This window comes from Narcine bancroftii, chromosome 6, assembly GCF_036971445.1.
Source record: "Narcine bancroftii isolate sNarBan1 chromosome 6, sNarBan1.hap1, whole genome shotgun sequence".
NCBI lineage: Eukaryota > Metazoa > Chordata > Chondrichthyes > Torpediniformes > Narcinidae > Narcine > Narcine bancroftii.
The window spans coordinates 12,502,785-12,529,188 of record NC_091474.1 but is presented as its reverse complement, the minus strand read 5'-3'; the positions used below and the strand labels follow the sequence as shown (position 1 = coordinate 12,529,188).

Genomic DNA, 26,404 nt, shown 5'->3' with positions numbered 1-26,404 from the left:
TTATAAGTGCAGTAGATATTCTTGAGTGTTCAAGAAGCTAGTATAAATGAGGATGGTGAGCATCGGAGATGAAATTAAATCAACCCTAATGTTAAAATTGGAAATATAAAATAAAACCAGGAACAAAGAAGAATTCAAAACACCTGAAGGGAAAAAGATGGGTTGGGGTTTAATCCTTGATCAGGATTTTGAGTTCTGATAAATATTTTAATCAAAAGCATAAGCCAATTATTTTCAAATTTCACTCATTGAACAACAAGCCTTTGCAACTATGTTCCATAGTTTGAGTGAAATATATTAATCCAGGACACTGTTTTCAATTCGCTGGTTAATCATTACCATTGATTTGTTCGCTATTCTAAGTGTCAATAATCTGCAATGGAATAAACAGGTGAGAGCTTCTACATTTTAACAGCTTGTGTGGAAATTTAGCATCAATAGATTAACCAGTGCATTAATAATAACGTAGAGAAGATTAAGCTTCTGAGTGTTTATGCATGTTCTCTTTGATTGATCAGTAAGGTGCACTGTATCAGAAGATTGCAGTACCTGAGAGCCTTGGAAAGGTAGCTTGCTGTATTTGGGTGTGATTTAGTCAAATTCATTCAAGCTCACTGTTACTGGCAGAAAACAAAATTGTACTATAAAATAAGTATGTCTCTCATCAGTTTTTACTGAGGTCTTGTCAAAGCATCATTCTTATACTTCTAAACTTTATAAACATTAATCAACTTACAAGTCTTGTAGATAATATGAACTCCATTAAAACATATTTATAAGAGAAGAATAAAATTTGAGTTATACACAAGGTCCTTAAACTTTATAAGGATTTAAAATTCTACCTCCTATCAGGTTGTTCAGTTGCTTCTTTAGTGACTGAATAATATATGTAAAACACTTTAGTTTGTCTGACATTTTTCTTGACATTTTATTTTGTATTGCTGAGGTTTGAATCATTTATACAATTCTGTTCAGCATAAAAATATTTTACCTACTTTTGTTTAGCTTTACCTAAAAAAAAGAATACAAGATATTGCACAATACAAAATATCAGTCCCAGATGTGTGAAGTATTCATCAAACAGTAAACCACACAGGCCTAATCTCCATGCCCAACATTAGACTGTTTGCTGTTAACTCCAAACCTTTGCAAAGTTTGTGGCATTAAATCTCAGCATCCAGTTGACTTGTATCAGCCTTGATACTGTATTGATGAATGAGTTATAAATCATGTAATTTGATTGTGGAAGATCAAAGCAATATTCCTGGATCTAATTCATGAAAGATGCAAAAACAAAAATGAGGCTTTCCTGTAAAAACATGCTATTCTGAATAGCCAACAGTTAGACATAATTTACTCCACCCTGAAGCATAAATTGTTGACTGTCATGAACAATCTAGCAGTCTTTATGCTGTAACCCTCAGACATGAAACATATTTAAAATTCGGTTAGAAAAACTTTTACATGATAGAGGAATTAGGGGATAAGGCAGGTAGGTGGAGTTAGGTCATAAATTAGATCAGCCATGATCGTATTGAATGGCAGAGCTGGCTCGATGGGCCATTTTTGGCCTACTCCTGTTCCTACTTCCTCTGTTCCTATGATCTAATTCAAACATTGTGCTTTCTGCAACATTATATCCGCCCATTTCAGCACTAAACATGCTGCGTTACTCACTGTAGTCTCCCCAATTTAAATACTGACTTTGTATAATTAGAAAATTAAATCAGTGTACAGCAAGCAAATATTAATATCAGTATGTTTATTCTCCTGTGTTCATCAATGTTTGTTGTTCCCTTTTAAGATCGGTTTCTGTGTTTGGTCGTTGAAAGCATGTTCAAATACCTTCCTTCAATGTGTAATAATCCGTAGTAGGTTACTTTCCCAGCTTTAAAAATAGTGGTAAAAATTATGTTAAGTCAAATAATATATGAAATATATTTTTGACAGTACATAAAAGCAATGTGACCTTTTTACAACTACAATGCCATTTGATTAATTTATTCTTGTATGTTGTACGGAAATGTTTGTAAAATGGGCCACAAGCCACCTGTATTATAAAATAAATGGAATATGTGACGCAACTGTGATTATCTTCCTGCACCAGTTTGAATATTGTGTAAAGTATAGCAGGGACCAAATATGGAATGAAATCTTGAAAGCTGTCGCCTTTCAACATGATGCTTCATAAATTCTGTTCCTCCTGGACATCAATTGGAATAAATCAATGTAATTAGTGATTAGCGTGGGTGAGGTCTTGGATTTAATTAAGAATAAATTGGTCATTGCTGAGGGGCAAATAATAAGATTTATCCAGTGGACATAAGCTAAGATGAAATCAGTGTCCTTCCTCGTCCATGTTCAATTGTGATCAATTGTGATATATTTAGGTTTGTCAGAGTTGATCAAATAAAGAGCCACATTGCTGATGGCACATACTTAGTACAATATTTCAGTTTAATTTCGAGTGCAGTTATTATTTCTCAAGATTGTCTGCTTATATTGTGTTGATTTTTCCTTTGCTTTTTCTCTATCTGGTCCATCAAATAGATCCAGAAATTCTAGAAAGTTAACTGCTCAACCAGTTTGGAGAAGGTTCCCTTTTCCTATTGGAAATTTGGACAAAATCCTCATTTACCCATAACCCAAATTATGTATTATTTTGTTCAAATTCAGATCTTGTAAAAACTGGAGATGAAAACAGTGGTGCCTGCAAGTAGCTAGAACAAAAACAGAAAGCTGGAAGAACTTAACTATTCCATCAGCATCTGTGGAGGCAAAAGGTGTACATTGATGTTTCAGGTTGAGACCCTGCATCAGGACTAAGAGGAAACAGGAAAATTCCCAGTAATATGAAGAATGAGGAGGTGAGTCGGAGTGGTATCGAGGGTGATAGGTGGAATGATATGGGGAGAGGATGATGGGCAGAGGGAACTGAGTTGTGGTGGGATCCGAAATAGAAGTTGGTAAGTGATAGGTGAAAGCAGATAATGATTTGGGGGGGGGAGGGTAGCTTGATGGGCTGATGAAACAGGTGAGGGAAGGAAATGGGAGAGATGAATAAAATAGAAGAAAACTAGGCGGTGAGGTGTGTGGGAGGTGAACACCAGATATCATCTGAAATTGGAAAATTCGTTGTTCATAGCATTGGGTTGAAAGCTACTCATGCATAATATGAGATGTTGTTCTTCATATACATAGCAAAGGAGAAGGCCAAGGACAGACAGATTAGTGTGGGAGTAAGATAACATGCAGCAGGAAGCTTGAAAGGGTCACTGCAAAAAGAGCTCAGGAGCTCTGCAAAAATAATTAGTCCACACTTGGTTTCCCCGGTATCTTTGATGCAACCTTTCAGTCACCGAATGCAGTAGGATCAGATTGGAGAAAGTGCAGGTGAATCTCTGCATCGCCCAGAGGCTGTTGAGGTTATGAAGGAGGAGGTAAAAGCACAGGTGTTGCACCTTTTTCACTTGCAGAGGAGAATGTCAAGGACAGGAAGGGATGAGTGGACAAGGGAGTCCTAAAAAGATCAATAGCTGCCAAAAGCAGTAAGTGGCAGACAGTCGTGGAATCACAAAGCACAAGAAACAACTCATCAGTGGCCTACCTGTGGTCCATATCCTCTCCACCTTTCTCAGCCATGTGCCTCTATGTATTTTAAACATTAAAATTTTACTTAGCTCTTCCACTTCCTCTGACAGTTTGTGCCACATAACTGCCAGCCTTGATGTGACAAACGTGCCCCTTGGAGATCCTTTAATTCTGAATCCACAAAGCCAAAGGTTGTCTGCAGAAAACTGAGGACACTGCAGACAGAATGTATCCTACCTGGAGATCGTGACCAATGGAGTTCCGCAGGGATCTGATCTGGGACCCCTGCTCTTTGTGATTTTTAGAAAGGACCTGGACGAAGAAGTAGAGGGATGGGTCAGCCAGGTTGCAGATGACATGAAGATTGGACAGTTGTTGGAATTAAATTCCATCTGCCACTCCTCATCCCATTTTACCAGTTGATCTAGATCCGATTAATAACATTCTTCGCTGTCCACTATATCACTAATTTTGGTGTCATCCTCAAATGTACTAACCATAGAAAACTAACAACAATGGTCCCAGCATGGATCCTAAAACTATACCACCACTGGTCACAGGCCTCCAATCAAAAAAACAAATCTCCACTACCAATCTCTACCATCGAGCCAATTCTGCATGTAATTTTTTAAATTATTTTATTTTAATTTTTTACAGACTCAAAGTAATTTCAACAATCAATACAACATTTATGGAATGTACAGAGTCTGTATTTTGTCCCACTCATATAATTGACTAGCTCACTCTGGATCCTGAGTGATCTAACTTTTCAAGCCACTCTACCATGTGATTTTTTGTTATAGGCCTTGCTAAAGTCCACATAGATAACATCTACCATTCTGCCCTTGTCAATATTCTCAGTCAACTAAATTCATGAGACTATATTGCCCCACACATAGAGTCATGCCAACTATTCATAATCAGTCCTTGTCTTTCCATATGCAAATAGATTCTGTCTCTCAGAAACCTCCCCAGAAAACTTATCACCATTGAAGTTCAACTCACTGGTCTACAGTTCCTGGCTTGTCGAAGTCCTTCTTAACTAAAGAAAAAACATTAGACACCCTCCAGTCTTCCAGTTCCTCATCTACAGCTAATGATGCTACAAATATCTTTGTCAGGGCCTCAGCAATTTCTTCATTGGCTTCCTGCAGCATCCGAGGATACACTTGGTTGGGCCATAGGGATTTGTCCATCGTTGTGCACTTCCCTGCTCCTCTTGTGTGGATAACCTGAGTTCTCTAGCTTTCATAACCTATCCCACGGTAATAAAAGATGAGAAAAACACCCAACTTCTGCGACTGCACAGAGAGATGGCCACACTGGTCCTTAAGGAAACCAAATAATTCTGTAGTTACCATTTTATTTCTTCATTTACTTAACAAATCTCCAAGGATTCTCCTTTATTTTATCTGCCACAGCTACCTCATTCTGCTTTTTGCCCTCTTGATTTCCCTCTTAAATGTACTCCGATTTCCAATGTACTCCTCAAGAAATATAAGATTGCTTTGTCCCTGCTGCCTATTCCTGATGACTTTTTCCCGATAGGTTTCCCTAATCTTGCTAAGCCTCATCCTTCACTCTGACAGGAACCTTCTGACAGTGAACTCCGCCTCTCTCACCTTTGAAAGCCTCCCACTTGCCAGATGTGCCTTGACCTACAATCAACCTTTGCAAGTTCCAGTCTGATGTCAGCAAAATTAACTTTGTCTAAATTTAGGACTAACTGGTGGAACCATTTCTATCTTTTACTATAACAATTTTAATGTCAAAGCTAATCTTGCTGTTAAACGCCAACATTTCTGCAGGAAACTCCACAAATGCCTGCAACTTTGGACTTCAGTAGCTGTGCCTCCAAATATGGAAGTCTCAAAACTGATGACAGATTGTAGCAGGCAAACTGTCTCTTCACTCTGACATCTGGTGTCCATTGGTGGAGAACGAAACAGTGGAGGATGTCGCAGCTGAGTATCTGCTCTTGGATCATTTTTACCAAATCTGCAAACCCATCCATCCCAGTGGGGATTTTACAGCTGCAAGGAAGACAGGTAAAGATAAAGTTGATTGTATTGTTGTACATTATGTTTGCAGTAACAATTTAATTATTTAAGAGTGCATTAAAGATTTTTTAATACTCGGGTGCCTGCAGATGCTGTAATCTGCTTGAGAAACTCAGCTAATCGAGCAGCCAGAAGGCATTTAATAAGGTGCCGCATAAAAAAAATACATAAGATAAGGAAGCATGGGGTTGGGGGTAGTGTACGAGCATGGATAGAGGATTGGCTAGCCAACAGAAAGCAGAGGGGTGCTGGGCCCGTATCTGTTCATGATAAACAATCTGGAAGAGGGGACCAAAGTTTGGTCCCATCTAAGGATACTAAATTGAGTGGAAAAGCAAAAAGGGCAGAGAGATATCAATAGGTTAGGTGAGTGGGTAAGGATCCAATGTTGGCAAATGTGAGTTTATCCATTTTGGAGGGAAAAAAATGCAAGATCAGATTATTTAAATGGCAAATGATTGCAGCATGCTGCCCTGTAGAACAACTGGGGAGGGCTTGTGGATGAATCGCAAAAATGTCACTCTTCAGGTGCAGCAGGTTATTAAGGAAGCAAATGGAATGGTGGCCTTCATTGCAAGAGGGATTGAGTTTAGGAGGAGATGCTGCAACTGTACAAGATACCGGTGAGGCCACATCTAGAGTACTGCGGGCAGTTCTGGAAGGATGCACTGCCTAAGGAGGTGGTGCAGAGGAGGTTCACCAGGTTGATTTCAGAGATGAGATTAGCCTATGAGGAGAGATTGAGTCATCTAGGTTTGTGCTAGCTGGAAATGAGACGAATGAGAATGGATTTTATAGAAACGTATAAAATTACGAAAGGCATAGATAAGATAGACGTAGGTAAACTGTTTCCATTGGTGGGGGAGACTAGAACTAGAGGACATAGCCTCAAGATTCAGGGTAATACATTTAGGACAGGGATGAGGAGGAACTGGTTTTCCCTGAGGGTGGTGAATCTGTGGAATTCTCTATGCATAGAAGTGGAGGTGATCTCAGTAAATATATTTAAGACAAAATTGGATAGATTTTTGCATAGTATAGGAAATTAGGGAATATGGGGATGAGCCTATCATCAGATCAGCCATGATCTTATTGAATAGCTGAGCAGGCTTGATGGGCCGAATGGCCTACACCTGCTCCTATTCCTATGTTCTTATGTAGGTAAATATAAGATTAATTGCATTGTTCATTATGTTTGCAGTAACAATTTAATCATTTAATAGTGTCTTAAAGGTTTTTATAAGGCACAGGAGCCTGCAGATGTTGTAATCTGGAGCAAAAAATAATCTGTTGAGAAACTCAGCCAATCGAGCAACTTCTGCCCCTCCAGCAGCCCACCCTTCCATTGATGTCTTGGCCCCACTGAGTTCCTCCAAGAGACTCTTTATTGCTCTTCAAGATTTTGTCATTTTAGCTTTTAAAAAGGTCATTTTAATTGTTAATTGGTTATTTCTGATTCTGATTTGTAATTATTTATCAGTATTTCGCTCCCCAGATATTTAGGCAGGTCTTGTTCTGGCCTGTCCACATAACCTACCAGGCCCTAACATCACAGAGCATATCTGATCAGGTCTAGGATGCCCTGAGACAGCATATTGGCGCATTGATGTGAACCAGATTCGTGTGAGAAGCTGGGGAAATACAAGCTACAAGAGTGGGCAGTGGGTCCCATTCAGCAATGCCCAGACCATTACTGCCAAAAGAGTCCATGAGACCTTTCTCTGATTGTTGAGTTCACTGAACAGAATGATAGTATTCAGAACATGATTCCTCACATCAACTTTCATCCAAAATTAATGAATAAGGACAATGGAAGTTGCAGGATGTCCTAAAATGCTTTCCAGTTGGAAGGTGTAGTAGCAGACATGATGAACAACAGTATGATACACAGACAGATAGCAGCCCAAAGTTTACAAGGAAATCTTTTCATATCATCAGTAGCTCCTGGAAATTCTTGGTAGGTGAGCACTGAAAGCAGCATGGAGAACCTCAAGTCCTTGCATTGTAAGATGTGGCAGCCAAAAGTAAATAGTGTAAAGATCATACCATCTCACAGTCCACCCATCCATCCATTCCAATGGCCACCCCCTGCATCATCCATGGTAGAATCTGTGGATGCAACATCGGTCACCTCTGAACCCACAGAACGTGAGTGGAAGCAAGACATCCTTGATACAGAGAGGATAAACTGACATGAAATAATGTTCCCTCTAATTTTTAGTAGTCACAATGCGCAAAAATTTTATGTTGTGCAATTTTTTTTTTCCTGTGGCAAAAGTATATGCACACTGAATGCTTGTGCAAATGTAAACTTGAAATTACTTCAAGATAATTTTGGCCCAGCCTATCTCTCATGGCTAATAAACTGTTTTGGCATGTTTTAATACAATACAAGTATGATTGCATTCTATGAAGTAATGTATTTAGTTAAGATTTTAAGAAATCATTATTTTAGGTCACTAACCTTTTGTGCATATAACAGAGTTAAAAATGGGTTTTAATAATTTCTATTCTCAATTCTATGTTTGTTAATTTTATCTCAATGAGTTACTTGTATTTACTGTTATATTAATAATTTTTCCCTTAGGAATGAGTTTGCTGGTGCACCCTTCTTGTGCCTCTCCTAAACCTCTCCCTTCCTGTCTTTCTTAATGCTGTTACCTTGCTAAAGGTAAGTAGTGGAGAAGATTTCTACTGGACTATTTTAAATGTTTTCCTTGGAAAATTAATTGGTTATGTCATCAATCTTAATGTCTATTGTTCATTATTAATTGTATTATGTTCTACAGTTGGTTTTATATTATTTTAACCATTAATGCAATTTTTATGGATGTTTTTAATCTTACTGGTGTTTTGCTCCATTATCATGTGATCCATGCAGTTTTGCTGAGATTTAACAGTGTAAATTATGAGGTTTTGCATGCTTAGGAGAAAAAGGGGAAGAAAAGGAAGAAAACTCAGATGGCAATGGTTGTATTATTTTGTCTTCGATTTAATGGGTTTAATGTATTTTATATGTTGAACGTTTAGTGGGTGGGAAGGAGAGAAGGAAGGGAGGGGGGAAAAGGGGAGAAAATGACACTGTGTATATTCAAGAGGGAAATGTTTATGTGTATTTTGATTAATATGGTTCATAGTGTGAAAAATTAAAAGTTATAAAAAAAGGTACAGGCTTTTCTTGTTAAACATATGATTGTGACCAATTCATCTCTCCATGCAATTTTTAACTTGCCCAACAGGTGCCACTCTTTTCACCTTGTAAATATAGTTATTTTTAAATAGTTTGAAAAGATTTTAAAATGCAAAATGTTTTCCTGGGCAAATCTTTAAAGCTCTCGGCTAATACCATATACGTTGAGTTGAGTACATTAAAATGTTAAAGTAAAGTATATGTGTGCAGTTGAGGAAAAGAATGAGTGGGAGAATATACTGCTGTTACCTTGTTAAGAAAGAAAAAGCGGCAGAAAACTCAGAAGACAATGGTTGTATTATTTTGTCATCAAAAAGGGAGTGAATATAACAGCTGGAAAACAGTTCCATGAGTCGTCTCTTCTTCTATGCCCTATTCAAACCCATTACATGCGCAGATTAATTACCTTTGATGGTTGCAAATCATGTGTGAGCACACACAGCTTAGAGGGAACTGGTATTATCTCCAAAGAGGCATTGAAATCACGCTTCCTATTTAGAAATGCATGCAACCCGCACACAATACTCTGGCTTTACACCTCGTATTGGTTGCAGCATGAAATTACCAAATTAAACCACATTGAAAAATGTATGATAATGAACATGCTTGGTAGTTATAGTATTTTTTTGTTGTGTTCTGTGTTTCTGAAATGCTTTTTAATATTACTTGCCAATTAAAATTACTTCCCTTTTGCTTTCTGCTGTGCTTATTGTTGCCCTCCCTCTGACTGCCAGGCAATTAAAAATGGTTTGATCTAAGAATGGTTGGCTTTTATTTAAATGAAGCCACACAGAAATGAGCTTCCTCTGCATAGTCCCTGATGTAATTTTCAACGGGCTGAGCGGAATTTTTATTGAGCACCTTGTTCCACGGCTAAGAAATTTGAAGAAAGAATGGGAATCCAATGAAGGAATGACTTGGACATCGCATCTGGGATAACTGGAACAGCAAAGTTTGTGAGTATTTCCTTAAACTAAACTTTTCAAAGCCTCAAAACCATTTGATTCATTGAATCTACAGTTAATAACAGCATTATGAGGTTTTAAGCAACGGGCAAGCCCTGTCAAAATGGAAGTACCCAAGCTCAATGATGTTATGTGGGGTTAGACTAGTGGTTCTCGACCTTTTTGTTTCCCCTCACATCCCACTTTAAGTCATCCCTATGCCATCGGTGTTCTGTGACTGGTAAAGGATTGCTTAAGGTGGCATGCGAGTGGGAAGGGAAGGTTGAGAATCACTGCTCAACACCCAATTGTTACTGAAATATTTTGCTTGAGAAAAATGGTCATTGGCCTATTTCCTTTGGAGTTATGAAACCGTGCACATAATGAGTCAATGAGGTACGATTAAAACAGTGGTTCAAACCTTTTTCCTTCCACCCACATACCATCTTAAGCAATCCCTGACTAATCACAGAGCACTGATGGCATCGGGAATACTTAAAGTGGTGTGTGGGTGAAAAGAAAAACGTTGAGAACTGTAGTTAGCTGCTCCAAGCTATGGCTCAGCGAGGCCTATTGAGCAGGGGAGGATATAGCTGTATGCAGGTTAGCTCAGAAAGAATACGCTGTTCCCAGAAAGAACGACATGAACCCCAGATGAGTGTAGTTAACACTGATCTTTATTTGGCTTTAAAAGCCCTGCTTTTATTCTCCAGCTGAGGGGCATTTGCGATCCGCTTTCCTTGTTAGGCCAATTAGGCTCCTTTAGTTGTGGCCAATTGGAGGGCAGTGCTGCAGGCCTCGTGCAACCTGCTGGATTGTCACGTTCGTCCTTCATTTTGTGAGGCACCCCAAGGGGGCTGTGAGGGGTCACCACAGAACCATTGGGTTAGAATCTCAACCCAGGTCACATATGCCACCAAGTTTACAAATGCTCTTGTTCATCCTGAGATCACTTCCAGGTAGGGGTTGCATTTGGTGGCAATGAAATTAATAAGTTGCAGAGCTAATGGTGGAAAGTATTTTTTCTAACTTCACAAATTATGGGTGGAAGATCACCTGCAAAGGCTTTGCACTTCTGGTGCATTATTGCTCGTGTCCCTCTTTCCCTGTAAAAACACACCAAAATGCTGGAGGAACTCAGACGGTGTTGCAGTGTCCATAGGAGATAAATATATATTTTTGATGTCTGAGAAGAATCTAGACCAATAAAAGGTGTTAATTGGATATGATAAGGAGAGAGGTGAGAATTGATTTTGTCTGTCTGAAAGGAGACAGGAAAAAGGGAGAGAGAGAGAGAGAGAGCTGGGGGTAGGCGACAGGGGAAAGAGTGGGGTGGGGGGAATGAGGGTTTAAAGATAGCCAGAGAAGTCCATATTAATGCCATATGGATTGAGGGTGCCAGACGGAAGATTAACTGTTGTTCCTCCAATTTGTGGGTGGCCTCAGTCTGGTAAGTGAATGAGACCATGGACAGACATGTCAGCAAGGGAATGGGGTGGGGAATTGAAATGGGTGGCCACTGGGAGATCCATGCTATTGCAGTGGTTCCCTTTCCTTGGCCCATTTCTATTTCTAACATGACTGATGTTATTTAATGGTATCAATTGAAAACGAAATGAGTCATATTTATGCTGATGACATTTAATTCCATCTTCCTAGGTCCCTCTCCTATCTTTGATCTGTCACTGAATTTGTCTTTGATTCTATATTGGATAAGAGAAAATGTACTCCAACTAATTTCTGGAAAACCCAAAAACATGTCCTTTAATTCCTGCCACAAATGCTATTTGCTGACCACTCGTTCCACTTCCAACACTTAATTGAATCTAATTTTGGATTGTTGAAATGTTGCTTTTCCTTCAGTGAGTAAATCACATAAAATCAACAACACGACTCCCGAACAATCTTAATTGATTTTCCATTTTACTGAGGGATATGTGCAGTATTGGCAAAGCCAATTTATTGTCCATTCTTAATTACCTCCAGGTTGTTGTTTGTTGAACAATTAGATTCACCCACATGCCATCCAAGCTCAGAATGGCAGATTTCCTTCCAAAATTGAACCCGATGTTATTTTTATGACCCCCTATAATTTCTGTGTTGCAACTATTTTGTGTTTATTTACTGACTTGAAAGTAAAGTTTCCATCTGCCATTCTGCAATTCAAACGTGTCTCTCATCTCTAATATAACTTAATCACCATGCTGCCATATCCACACTTCAGTGGATAGGGGCCCTGGATGAACCACATAAAATAAGCCACACATCAGCTTTCCCTGTTTTTACATAGAAATGTATGTTACTGAATGAAATGGAAGAATACTTTAAAACAAATCTGTTTAATATGCTTTTGAAACATTATTTGGCTGCTTGAAGCTTACTATTTTCTTTTATATTCTAGGAATATAAGAAACAGGAGTGGGAGTAGGCCTTCAGCCTGTCGAACCTGCTTCGCCATTCAATGTGATCGTGGCCGATCTGATGATCAGTTCATCTCCACCTACCTGCCTTTTCCCCATATCTCTTCATTTCCATGTCAGAAAATTCCAGAGATTAACCACTCTCTCGGAACAGCAGTTCCCCCTCATTTCCACCCTAGATCTACTACCCTGAATCTTGAGGCTGTGGCCCTAGTTCTCATCTCATCTACCAGTGGAAAAAACATACTAACCTCTATCTTATCTGTGCCTTTCATAATTCCAGTAAATTCCTCGTATGCTACTCCCTTCAGTCCAGGAATTTTTTTTTTTGTGAATCTTCTCTGAACCTTCTCAATGCCAGTACATCCTTTCTTAAATAAGGAGGCCAAAACCGTACTCCGTACTCCAAGTGAAGCCTCATCAGTGCCTGATAAAACCTCAATATCCTATCCCTATTCGTCTAGATATAAATACCAACATAGCATTTGCCTTCTTCACCACTGACTCAACCTGAAGATTAACTTTTTGGGTATCCTGCACAAGGGCTCCCAAGTCTTAGTCACAAAGCCATTCATTCCACAATCCAAATCATAAGCATACAACCTTATAAGAAGTGATCCCAGCTCTGACCCCTGTGGAACACCACTGGTAACTGGTAGCCAACCTGAATAGGATCCATTTATTCCTGTTCTCTGTTTCATGTCAATCAGCCCATGCCCTACCTATGCTAATATCTTTCCTGTAATTCCTTGGGCTCTCATCTTGTTAAGCAGCCTCAAGTGCGGCACCTTGTTAAAGGCTTTGTGAAAATTGAAATATACAACAACCACTGCATCTCTTTGTCTAGCCTGGTTGTGGTTTCCTCAAAAGAAATTACAGTAGGTTTGTCAGGCGAGAATTTCCCTTAAGGAAACCATGCTGATGTTAGTGTTATCTTGCCTTGCACCTCCAGGTACTCTGTAACCTCATCCTTGACAATTGACTCCAACAACTTCCCAACCACCAATGTGAGGCTTACATGTTGATAATTTCCTTTCTGGTCCCTCCCTCCCCTTTGAAATAGCTGAGTGAGCTTTCCAATTTTCCAGTCCTTTGGAACCATGTCAGAATTCATTGAACTTGGAAGATTATTACCAATGCCTCCACAATCTTTGCAGCTATTTTTTCAGAACCTAGGGTATCTTGCATTTGGTTCAGGAGACACAGGAGAAGAAATAAGCCATTCAACCCATCGAGTCTGCCTCAGCATTTAATCTTGAGCTGAGCCAAATTCCTGCTCAGCTCCGCTGCCCAGCCTTCTCCCCATAACCTTTGATGCCCTGGTTAATCAAGAACCTATAAATCTCTGCCTTAAATACACCCAATAACCTGTCTTCCACAATTGCTTGTGGCAACAAATTCCACAGACTTACCACCATCTGGTTGAAGAATTTCCTCCATGTCTCTGTTCTAAGTGGATGCTCTTCAATCCTGACGTTGTGCCCTCTTGTCCTAGACTCTCCAACCAGGGGAAACATCCTTTCCACATTTACTCAGTTCAGTCCTTTTAACATTCAAATGTTTGAAAGAGATTCCGCCCCCCACCCTCCCCCCCTTCCCACTCACCTAAATTCCAACAAGAACAGGGCAAGAGCTGTCAACCACTCCTCATCCTTGTGACCCTCCTCTGAACCCTCTCCAACATCAGCACATCTTTCTTAAATGAGGAGCCCAAAATTGCTCACAAATGAGGTCGCACCGGTGCCTTATAAATCCTCAGTCCCTGGTCTTATATTCTACTCATCTTGAAGTGAATGCCAGCACCTTCTTCACCACCAACGCAACATGCAAGTTTACCCAGGCCTATTTGCATCTGGGTGTTTTCAATTTTCTCATTTAAAAAACAGTCTGGTATTTTTTTTTTCTCCCAAAGTGCATGACTGTACACTTTCCGACATTGTATTTAATTTGCCACTTCTCTGCCCATTCTCCTAATCTGTCTGTCCTTCTAAAGCCTCCTCGTTTCCTCATCGCTACCTGCTCCTCCATCTTCCTTCGTATCATCTGCAAACTTGGCCACAAAGTCATCCATCATCCAAATCATTAATATACAACATAAAAGGAAGTGGCCCCAACCCCGACTCCTGTGTACTACACCACTAGCTAATGGCAGCCAGCCAGAATATAATCCTTATATTACGACACTCTGCTTCCTGCCAAACAGCAAATGCTCTGGCCATGCTAGTATGTTTCATGCTATACCATGGGCTCTTATCTTGTTAAGTAGCCTCACGTGCAGCATCTTTTCAAAGGCTTTCTGAAAATCCAAATACACAACATCCACTGCATCTGTCTTATCTACAACTTCTTCAAAGAATTCCAATTGGTTTTGCAGGCCAGATTTTTCCTAAGGAAACCATGCTAGCTTTGGCCTATTTTGTCTTGTGTCTCCAAGTTCTCCGTAACCTCATCCTTGACAATCTATCCTTAGACCATCCAGCTTCCCAGCACTCACCTCTCTTTTCTAACACCTTTGAATATCAGGTCACCACTAATGCCTTTCACAGCGAAGTCTGATCCAAAATTCTCATTTAGTTCTTCTGCCATCTCCTTGCCTCCTACTCTCACCTCTTTTTGTACTCCAAATATACTTTTTAAAAACTTGTGATATTCTTTTTAATATTATGTACTAGCTTCCTTTCAAAGTCCATCTTTTCCTTCCTAATTACCTTTTTAGTTGCCTAGAAGTTTATTCTTCTAATTTTTGCTTCTTTGTATGCCTTTTCTTTTCCTTTTAGTTTGACTTGGACTTGTCAGCCACTGTTGTGTATTTCTCCATTCAAATATTTCTTATTTTTTGGAATATACCTGTCCTGCTCCTCCATATTTCTTGCAGAAACTCCATCCATTGCTGCTCTATTAGTGTGCCTTTCCAATCAACTTTGGCCAGTTCCTCTCTCATACTGCTGAAGTGCCCTTTATTCCATTGGTATAATGACACATCTGATTTTAGTTTTCCCTATCAAACTGCAGGTGAATTCCATCATATTATGATCATTGCCTCTTAAGGGTTCCCTTACCTTCAACCCCCTTACCAACTCCGGCCTTATTACACAATACGCAATCCAGAATTGCCAATTCCCTGGTCAGCACAGCCACAAGTTGTTCTAAGAAGGCATCCAATAAATTTCTTCTCTTGGGATCCAGTACCGAACTGGTTTTCCTAATCAACTTGTATATTGAAATCCCCCATGACATTCTTTACATCGGGGAGTCCTGTTGCAGACTGGGAGATCGCTTCACTCAGCACCTCTGCTCCTTACGCAACCACAGCGACCTCCCAGTGCCCATTTCAATTCTGAGTCGCAGTCCCGCGCTCACATGTCCATGGTCTTGTGTTTTATCCCACCCAGACCACCTGCAGTTTGGAGGAACAACACCGTATTTTCCACCTGAGCACTCTCCAGCCAGATGGCATTAACATTATTGCTTTCCATTAAACCTGCTCGCCTTTTTTTCCCCTCCCCCTTTTCCTGTCTTTCCAGTTCTTCCACCCACTCAGTCCTCCCTCCTCCCCCCTCATTGCTGCTGTCCCCTCCCTCCTTTCTCCACCTATCATCTCCTTCATTTGCTACCCACTTCTTTCCCCCCCCCCCCCACTTTTGTTCAGATGCCTGCCAGCATTTTCTCATAGTTTGATGAATGGCTCAAACCTAAAATGTCGGTTATTTATTTCTACCTTTGCTACATAAAGGACACTGTTTGACCCACTGAGCTTCTCCAGCATTTTGTGTTTTTACTACATAAAAGGCTTGTGAGCCTGTTGTCTCAGTTCAAAATAATGATAATTATAGCAATCATTGTTTTTTTATGACGATCAAAGATACAAAATAATCATCAAAGCCTCGATGTTACGTTTGTGGTGGGTTCTGAACTTGCTGCTTGCTGTGAGAATTTCTGTGAGAAAATCTAAAAATTATGAACTGCAGGGCTCTTCCTGATATCTAGACTATGTGACATGCAGGAGATATTTCTCACTGGAGCAAAATTTGAGGAAGGGGAGGGGATAAGTTTCAGTCACAAGCCTTGGTGTTGGTTTTAGTGAGATCTGCTGACAATAAACAGGAGCCTCCACTGAGGAAGGGTCAGACGATGCAATTAATTTGACGTCTTTTTTTCTGTCATATTTATTAAGATCATGATGGATATGTCCATTCTCCTAGATTATTGGCCTTGATTTCCTTGCTGTTTAAGAATCTATCTCAGCTTTATAAATATTCAAAAATTCAGTGTCCACAACTTTCTGGGACAATGAATGTCAACAGAAGACTCACAACACTTTGAGAGAAGCAATTCTTCCTCATCGTGATCTGAAATAGAGGAATGGGTGGAGTCAGGTGACAGATGTGGTAGCATAGAGGTCTTTACATAATTAAGCTAGAATATCTTAATGTGCATTCACACTCCATCAACTTACTTTTATAAATGCTTTAATTTCAGTTCCTATTTTGTCCTCACCACTGTCTTATTGCCACTGAAGAATACGCTGCCTGATATACATATAATTATCCAAGTTACAAGTAGTTCAATGCAATTGATGTGATCATTTTCCTGTTCTATCTATAAAGGCTGCCCAGCCTCGAGCTCTGTGGTGGCGCACAATAATAAAGAAAAATAATATTTGCTAAATAAACACAAAATTTTTTAAAAATGTTCATGAAACAAGCTGAAAATATTTGTGTCAATAGTCTGGAGGACCCCTCTCAGGGAGACCAAGTATTTATATTTCTTTCTCCATTTTCTCCCTCATACATTTTCGCACATTTAGACATTACTTCCAAATGATTAGTTTTGGTTGAACATTCCATTCTTAAGATGTGCTCAACACAGACAGGAGCCTAATTAAGGCATTAAATAAGGGTCAGTTGAGGCAATTAAATCTTCATTACAATTTTCAGGTCAAATTGGTGCTGCCTGATCTTGACACAGATGGGCAGAAGAGGTTAAGGTATGACTATTGCCTGTAGATATTGAAGAAATCTGCAAATATATTCATGTAAAATATGTTTGAAACAGTTTATTGCTTTTGTTAATCGTGCATTTCATGCTGACTAATTTTAAACTGCATATACCAGCAGGACAATCTTCTTAATTCTTAAAAGTAAAAATTGATGCTTTTAAAATTGTACCTCCTTCTCACTCTTTTTGCCACAAAACACCGAATTTCAAGACTTGTTGATGACAATAAATTCTGATTCTCTTTCCCTTTTTTCTTTCTCTCTCTCTCTCTCTCGCTCCCTTACATTGCTGAGACTTCACATAGACGCAACCCAATATAAACAACGCGACAAGACACAAGTGTCTCCAGGTGGAAATCTGAAGCAGAAAATAAATTGCTCGAAAGTCTCAGCATCTGTGGAAGCGAACAGTTGGTTGATATTTCAGGCCGACCATCCCTTTGCCTGCGGACAGGATGCTTGACCTGCTAAGCTGCAGGAGAATAAACCTCCCTTCCTGTGCTCTGCCTGACCATTCCTTGCATGCAGACTTTCAAAGGCCAAGTTGACTGGTATCATTCAACCACATGAAGTTGTCCAGGCTGTTTTATGGATTCATGTCTCAGAAGGCAGCTGCTGGGAGCAGCAGCCTGCTATTGTCAGCCTCCCTGGCTGCTTGAAGCTTTTCTGTTGGCAATAATCACAGATTGTGCCAAGGCCAACAACAGTGAAAAATATACAGGCAGAGGATCCTCAGAAAGTGTACAGTATATAGATTAACGCCTTAATTAGTGCAATTCCATGGGAAGGATCGGTTGCCATTGGAAAAGTGAGGATTGAGTTCAGTGGCAGATAACAAATAGCACCAAGTGATGCTACCCCTTGGACCTCGATGTCTTGAGAATTGCTTGTCATTGAAAAGTCATTGTTGCTTGAAGAATCACAGAAGGGTAGAGATAAAGCCATCTGTTCAAAGCACATTGTTGCACAGTTCCATCTCTGCTTTTCTTTCACAAAAGCTTTGAGAAAACATTAGGACCAGAATGTGACTGTCAGACTATGGAATTATATCTTAATTGAATAGATTAATATGTCAAATGGCCTTCATTGTTCAAGATTTTGGCTGCAACTTCAAAGAAAGCAATAAGGCTACTATTGTCTTAACAAATGAAATGACCATTTTAAGCAGCTGCCTCAGTTTCACTGAATCAAGAGATGATTAAAGCACGTTTCTGATCCCATTAATTGGTCCAGATGTTTTGTTTTGTTCTGATTCTAAATATCCATTCGTTTACTTGTTTGCAATTGTTCTTCAATGCATTCTGGAGATCGCTTAGTTGAGTGGGGATCACCCAGTGGCCACCCATTTCAGTTCCCATCCCATTCACTTGCTGGCATATCTGTCCGTGATCTCGTGCACTGCCAGACTGAGATCACCCCCAAATTGAAGAAATAATACCTCACCTTTTGCTTGGGCACCCTCCAGCTGGATGGCATTAACATCGGCTTTCCCTGTTTTCGTTAAACCACCCCACCTCCCCCCGCCAATCTTCGTCCTCTCTCTCCTCTAGTTCTGTCTGTCTCTCTTCCCTTTTCCTTTCATGCATCATCAATTCTCTCCTTTCCTCTTATCGTGTCCAATTGACACCTTTAGTTTGTTGATCTGAACTCCTCCCTCTCCTACTCTTCCAACCTTTCTCTCTCAGTCTTTATTCAGAAGCCTGCTTGCTTCTTGCTTACATTTAACCTTGAAAAAAAGCTCAGCCTCAAAACATGGGAAATATATCTTTACCTCCTATGGACGCTGCGATACGGCCCAAGTTCCTCCAGCATTTATTGTGTGTTTTTATTACAATCACAACACCTGCAGACTTCCATGTTTCACTCCATTGTTCTTCAATGGGACCATTTGACGAGTACCTGTAAGGTTGAGTTTTGAGATTAATTGAAGATGTAACAGATGGTAAAATTGAACCAAAAAAAATTATATTTTTGCAAGGTGAGACCATCATGATGAAAGGGCTTGTTTGATTAAATCTTTACGTCCATGTTGCAATGTCTGGCACAGACTTAGAAATAAATTAAGAGTTTCTGTGCCCTTTTTGGGGAGAGAAAGTCTGAATCCACTTTAAGAAAGAAACTTCTTGGAAATCATTTCCAGTTACAGTATGGCTGTAATTTAATCTGGCTGTAATTAATTCTATCACACTGACAAAATTATTCCCAAAATACTGTGATGGTTTTAATGTCAGTGAGTTGAGCAGGGAGGGGGTGAATCAAGCAGTGACTCACAACACATGCAGGGAGGTGTTCTCTTCAGCCAAATTTGACATTGGAGTTCCTGTGACTTGAGAATCTTGAATGGCTGATTCTGCTATTTCATCCACTTCTGCCAGTTCCAAATAATCATCCACGTAGCGGCTCACTGAAGGCTTTAATCGAACCGGCTCGGGAGTTCCAAGTGACATCATGACATCACAATGCGATGATGTGATTTGGAACGTGAGGGGGTTTTAAAAAGGTCCGTGTGACTGTTTGACCGAACAACTTTTGCTGAACTTCACCTTGACTACATCTTAATCATTTTCTCATTCTTCATTACAGACTGCAAAACAGTTGCTACATCTGGGTATTATTGTTCACGCCAGTGTTACTGGTGCCTTATGGGCAATGCTTGAATGCTTCTGATGACCAGGTTATGAGGTGCACAACAGACCATGAAAATGGGAGAGGTACTGACCACTGAATACTGTGCAGAGCTGCCAAGTTGATTGAGACAGCACTCCATTGTCATCTCTGGTAAGCTCCTAGAATTAATATGGTTGTTAAGAAAAACATTGAAAGCAACACAAATATCATGCCGAACTGTGATGACTGATGATGGCAGGGACTATGACGTCCAAAGCCATGGGCAAAATTATTACTCTCTGCTTTAGTAGAATTCTTCAAGTTTCCTGGTACTCCTCGACATCATGGAGCAGGTCCCTCTTGCCTCTTTCTATCCCCGAAAGTCTGTGACCAGTGGTATGCCTCAGGGATTAGAGCTGGGACCATTGTTGGTTTGTAGACAACGTCAATGACCTGGTGGGAAATTGGATCAGCAAGTTTGCGGATGACACAAAGATTGGAGGTGCTGTGGACAGCAAGGAAGGTTTTCCACGCTTGCAGAGGGATCTGAACCAGCTGGTTTAATGGGGTGAAAAATGGCAAATGCAATTGAATGCAGACGTGTGAGGTGTTGCATTTTGGAAGAACAAACCAAGAAAGCACCTACCTGTAAATGGGAGGGTACTAAGGAGAGCAGTAAGACAGAGGGATCTGGAAAGACAGTTACATAATTCCCTGAAAGTGACATGGACATTAGAAAGAATTGAAAAGAGAGCTTTTGACATATTGGTCTACATAAATCAAAGTAATGAGTAGAGGAGCTGGGATATTGTGGCTAAAGTGTATAAGGCATTGGTGAGGCTAAATTTGGAGTTTTGCATGCAGTTTTGGTCACCTAACTATAGGAAAGATATTAATAAGATTGAAAGAGTGCAGAGAGGATTTACGAGAATGTTGCTGGAACTTCAGGAACCGAGTTACAGGGAAAGAGTAAACAGGTTAGGTCTTTATTCCCTGAATCATAGAAGAATGGGGATAGATGAGATACAAACCAGAGGACATGTATTAAGGGTGAAAGGGGAAAGGTTGAGGGGGACATAAGGGGGAACTTCTTCTTCACACAGAGAATGGTGGCAGTGTGGAACAAGCTCCAACTGAAGTTATGAATGCGGGGTCAAGTTTTAACATTTAAGAACATTTTGAACAGGTACATGGATAGGAGGAGTATAGAGGGCTATGGAATGGGTGCAGGTCAGTGGGACTAGGCAGAATAATAGTTCAGCACTGACTGGAAGGGCCGAAGGGCCTGTTTTATGTTCTGTAATGTTCTAAATTCTTGTAAGGATGTTGGTAATTGAATGGTCTCTGTTGAAACTTGGCAGCGATGGCTAATAGCTGGGTTAGGTTACAGTGTGATTTTTTTTTAATAACCTGTATCTGGTTATCTGTTGAGAACAATTTCTGTTAAGAACAATTTAGAATCCCCGTTCAAAATGTGCATTTTAATTTCTTTCCTCCACTCCTGATCATTGCTTTTATCCAATGCATATCACCTCCTCAGGTGTGACAGGGTAGCCTTTATATAACAGAGATATCTAGTCTTCAGGCTTGAGCCAGACATCTCTTTTCCATTTTAAACAGTGTTAGGACAGTAAAAGAATAAATCTTATACAAATATACTTGAGTGTTAGTGTAGGAATACAAATGTGCAAAAAAAAATCAAGAACTAGCCAAGGACCAGCACAGTTAGTACCATAATCCACAACAGGATATGTGCTTCTACAGGGAGAAATTCTGAACACAAGTATCACATCCCCTGAGAACTCTGCCCAAAGGAGAACAGCAAAATCCATCTAATAAAGGGCAGCCAAGCTTAAACATCTGTTGTGGCTGAGTCACACTTGGTCCCCTGATTATGAGTCCATGAACTGCTACACATCCACAATGTGTCAGTGCCCTGAATATAAATCTTCTTTGAATATTCATTTTGTAGTGTAAGATGCTTATTAAAAATTGTCATCAGTACAAGTGCAGGAAGCATTAAGATCCTCGATCTATGAAAAAATTTTTTGTCCTTGACATAAATATTCCTGAAAGTACTAGATTGTATGCAAATATTTAATTTCAGATTTGAAGCCCTACAAACAATCTTTATCTCCCTTTGAGATGGCCATCTCAATATCAATCTTCTGTTATTGGATGCTCTTCTCAGAGAAAAAATATACACGAGGAAGCCTCGAAACAGCACGAAGAGAGCTACTTATATGTCATGAGCATCTGGTTCTGCAATATGTTAATTCATTTATTCTAAACAAGTCTGTAGTTGTGTTCAGATAGCAGGAAAGACCAATATATGTTGAATACTAGTACTGTGCAAAAACAAAGAGTGAAAATGTTAATCGAAAAAATATCCATTGCTCCAAAAACGTCAACCCTTACCACATCATAGTTCATGCTTCCCAAACCCAAATCCCCACCCCACCATCATTCCACATTCTCTGCTATCCCTTCAGGTAGGCTTATGCTGGTATATTTGTTCCCAGTCACTAATTATACTATTGGAGAGTTTTGCTCTACCTACCAAATTCAATCCATTGGCTTCAAAATAATTAATTTTGGAAGCAAAGTGCAATAGGGCTGATGCAACTGAATAAGCTACCAACGAGGGGTTAACATTTGGACAGTACATGTTCTGAGTGAGCTTGCAGAAAGAAAACGAGATAACCTCAGATCCAATGAGGGGGGGAAAATTCCTCTCTCCTGCCCCTGAGGCAAATCTGAGATCAGAAATTAGTTTATTTGTTAATCCAGCAATTTCAACATGATAAGATCTCTGACACGAAGAACCACGAGAATTTTTTAAAAAAAATAAGGATAAAGGATTTTTTTTTAGCAATGGGAAAGAACTGAGAGTGTAAAGACAGGTCACACTTTCAGGACAGCCTTGAGGTTCATGTTCCCACAATGTCCAGCACTCTGGTGGTATGAGCAGCTTATAGGGCTTTTAATAGTTTAAAAAAAACGACAATAAAGGTGGAGATTCTCTGCCCTCATGTCACTGACCCTACCTTCATAAATGCTCCAGGAGTGACACCAAGACACCAACTCTGATCCTTCAGCGGTGGAGCAGAGCACTCTACCTCGTTTCATAAATGTACAGCTGCTATAAGCGGCTGGCTAGGGTCAGACTGATGATGCTGTGATGACGCCGTCAGCCCAGGACCTAGTCAAGACCTGTCACATTTCAGCAATATCCCTCTTGGATGAGTGGTCGTCACCCTGAAGCTTTGTCTACGTCCTCTCCGCACAGCTGTTGACTGTCCTGCCCAGCCCTTCCAGCTGTTCTTTCCCTTAGACTCTGCAGTGTTTTGTGTTCATTGTAACATCGTTAGGTTGATTTCACAGCTCAAGGAGAGATAGAGCGTGGGGCTGCAGCGTGCTACTGTGGGCAGGTCTAGTGCTCTCTGCCCAGGTGATGAAGCCGCAGAGAGGGTGAACCCACAGGTATGGACACCAAACAGCAGCCGAAGATGGTGAAATCCACCTTGAAGGCAAAGGTGCCTAGGACCAAGCGGAGGAAGATGCTGTCGGGAAGGGGTCGATTGCATTGGGTTGGCTAGAATTTTTTTAAACAGAGATTTGTTAAATCTGCATTTCCTAGAGTGGTTCCAGCCACATGGGGGATTATGGGTAACAAAGATGGCCATTGCTCGCCATGTATTTATGCCGTCATGTTGATGGGCGGAACCATGGCAACAGTTGCCTCATTAAAAATGAGGAGCTGCTCTATAAAAATGTAAGGGCAGATTTTTCTCCACCAATGGAGGCGTCCTTGAAGTGGACACCCTTCATAAAAACACCTATAGTAACAGTGGCTCCCTCCAACATTAATTCAGGAATGCTCCAGGGACAAACTACCAGTTTTATGACTGCTGTTGGCTGCAAGAAGAAGGTAGAGCATCAAACCAGTTACCTTTCTCCTTTCTGATTCATTACAATGTGCATCTTTATTGGAATAATTTCAAGACTTAGATTAAAAACACACAATGCTGGAGAAACTCAGCAGGTCAAACAGTGTCCTTGATATAGCAAAGGTAAAAATACAGAACTGACATTTCAGGCTTGAACCCCAATTGTGTTTCTTTTTAATTAACAAACTGATCACAGCTGTTGTTAATTTTAGCCCAATCTCAACAGCTCAGGCTATTGCATCTGTCTGAGGGGTTAATTAATCACATGTGAGAATCAATCTATTCAGGTCAATGACTTGTCTCCATTTTCCTCCAGCTATTGCACTCATGAGATCCTGATCGACTCTCCCAAATTGATACAGAACTGATTGAGGTTAAAACAGTCTGCATGCAGGTGTCAATTGTTCGATGTGATTGAGCTGAAAGTCCCTTTCATTTCTTCCAAGCTGCTCTGGTGATACCTTGTACCACACCTCACTGTGTGATAACAGCAGGCAAGAGAATTAATGCCAGCCGGCAGCAGAAAATGCAGGATGATGAATGGCAGCAGATGTTTCATTGCAAACAATCAACAAATTCGCATGTAAATGGTACATCAGTGCATAATTGCTCCCCAATTGTTACAGTTTTGCCTGTTTTATGTCGTCATTCTTTTTGCACATCATAGCAAAATCATTGGAAGGGCTTTTGTAAGGTATAGAAAGCTTTGCAGTTTGGGTTTAGAACGTCCAGTTGTGCGCCTGTAACCTTAACTGTTATTTTCATCTTGCCTTGCTCTCACAGTTTACTCGTGCAAAGTGAATTCACAGAAGAGGTGAATTCTTCTGCTAATGGAGAATGAGAGCCATTCAAGCGTCCTGGGAAAGCTGCATTCCTTGTGTAGTAAACCGTGTTAACCAGCAAAATTGATGGTGAGTATTCTGTACAACCCAAGCCTTACACGACATGATGAAAGTGCAATGGAGTGATATTATCAGTGACACAGGAAGGGTTGAACTCCAGAAACTGGGATGCCCAAGTTGTGAGCTCCAGAGCCGCTCACAAGACATTTCAGGAAGCAAAGAGTAGTCAGCACACAATATCTCACTTATAACACTGACATCCATTACTCTCTGTGCTTTAGTTACCTCCTTCCTTTCTCTTTTTTTTTTCTGGGGCCTAATTCATCCTTCCCATGATCTATAGATTCTAGGAAATACTGAACTGTTCTTAAAATGTGGCCTTTTCAATGATATTCTCAGTGCCATTGTTTCTCACCAGGAGTTAAGTATTCTATCAATATCATGGGCTCTGCTCGTTGAATCTCTTTAAGGCTAATTGTGCTGCAGAAGTTACTCTTTCACTCCCAATCTGTTATTTAGCATTATGGTGATGTGCACCATGTGGAATATTAAGCCTTTATAAATATTAACAACTGAAAATTAAGTGCTCCTGTCAAGTTAAGAAGTTCCTCTCACGCAGATTCAGATGAGCTTTCTTCCACCTTAAAAAGAAAAGTCGAGAATTGAAATTTAATTTCTACTGAATATTCAGAGACAATGTGGACAAAAGGGCTCCGTTCTTAGTGATGTGCAGATCAGATGGATGTACGCAAATCCTGGAAAGTGGCGGGGTGTGTTGAAAGATCAGTTAGTGATGCATATAGAATCCTGCGGTTTGCAAGCAGAAGCACAGGATACAAAATGAGGAAGCTACACTATACCTGTACAAAACGCTGGTTTGGCTGCAACTGCCAACGTGTCCATTTCTGCTTGGCACAGTGGATTGGATGCAAAGGTCCTCATGAGAAAAGATTTACCAGAAATGGTTCTAGGAAGAATTGCAACCCCAAGGTTCGACTTGAAAAGCCAGGGTGGTTCCCCTTGGACAAGGAAGGCAATTTATATCATGGCAGGTTAGATAGAATAATTAAAGGTTCAAAAACCAAACGACGTAGATTTTTTTCTCTATGTAAGCGGATATGAGGAAAAATTTTCAACTGGAGCATTATGAGCTCACTGTCTGTCCAAGAGGTAAAAACACAATCAGTGCACTCATCGGTTGAATTTTGATTCAGATTTCTGATTTATTGTCAAAGTACATACGTAACATCACTTACAACCCTGAGATTCTTTTTCCTGCATGCCACACAGGATTATCACTTACTGGTCATGCAAAAAAAACTGCACTCAATGTACATATGTAATTATATTCCATGTAGTGAGGAAAAAAGCAGAGCATTAGAACTGGTGGGACTGCTCTTCCTAAAACGAGCATATATTCAATGGGCCAAATGGTTTCCTTGTACAGTACATTTCCCATTATCCGAAACACGCGGGACTGGACGTGTATCGGTTAACTGCATTTTTCAGATAACTGAGAAATGGCTTCAAGCTGCCCAGTAGCATCAGCAGAAGATGTGTAACGTCTATCACCGATCCCCAACGTCACCCCACCGCTGTCACTGAGCCTGCCTGGGAGCCCAAGTTCCCCGCTTCGATCCCCAACGTCCCCCTACCGCTGTCACTGAGCCTGCCTGGGAGCCCAAGTTCCCCGCTTCGATCCCCAACACCACCCCACCGCTGTCACTGAGCCTGCCTGGGAGCCCAAGTTCCCCGCTTCGATCCCCAACGTCCCCCTACCGCTGTCACTGAGCCTGCCTGGGA

The 26,404-nt window shown here is 40.4% G+C and overlaps 1 protein-coding gene across 4 annotated transcripts in view; it reads left to right on the top strand.

Moving 5' to 3' along the window:
• ptprt (protein tyrosine phosphatase receptor type T) overlaps nucleotides 1-26,404 on the top strand; it is a 1,055,968-nt gene that overhangs the window by 1,006,396 nt on the left and 23,168 nt on the right. For 2 of the 4 annotated variants that reach the window (XR_011339907.1, XR_011339906.1), the window contains exons 34-39: nucleotides 2,677-2,867; nucleotides 5,400-5,639; nucleotides 8,239-8,322; nucleotides 9,576-9,797; nucleotides 19,786-19,980; nucleotides 24,543-24,670. The gene's annotated coding sequence lies outside the window, so the exon portion shown is untranslated. The other 2 variants (XR_011339908.1, XR_011339909.1) reach the window with 2 other exon arrangements.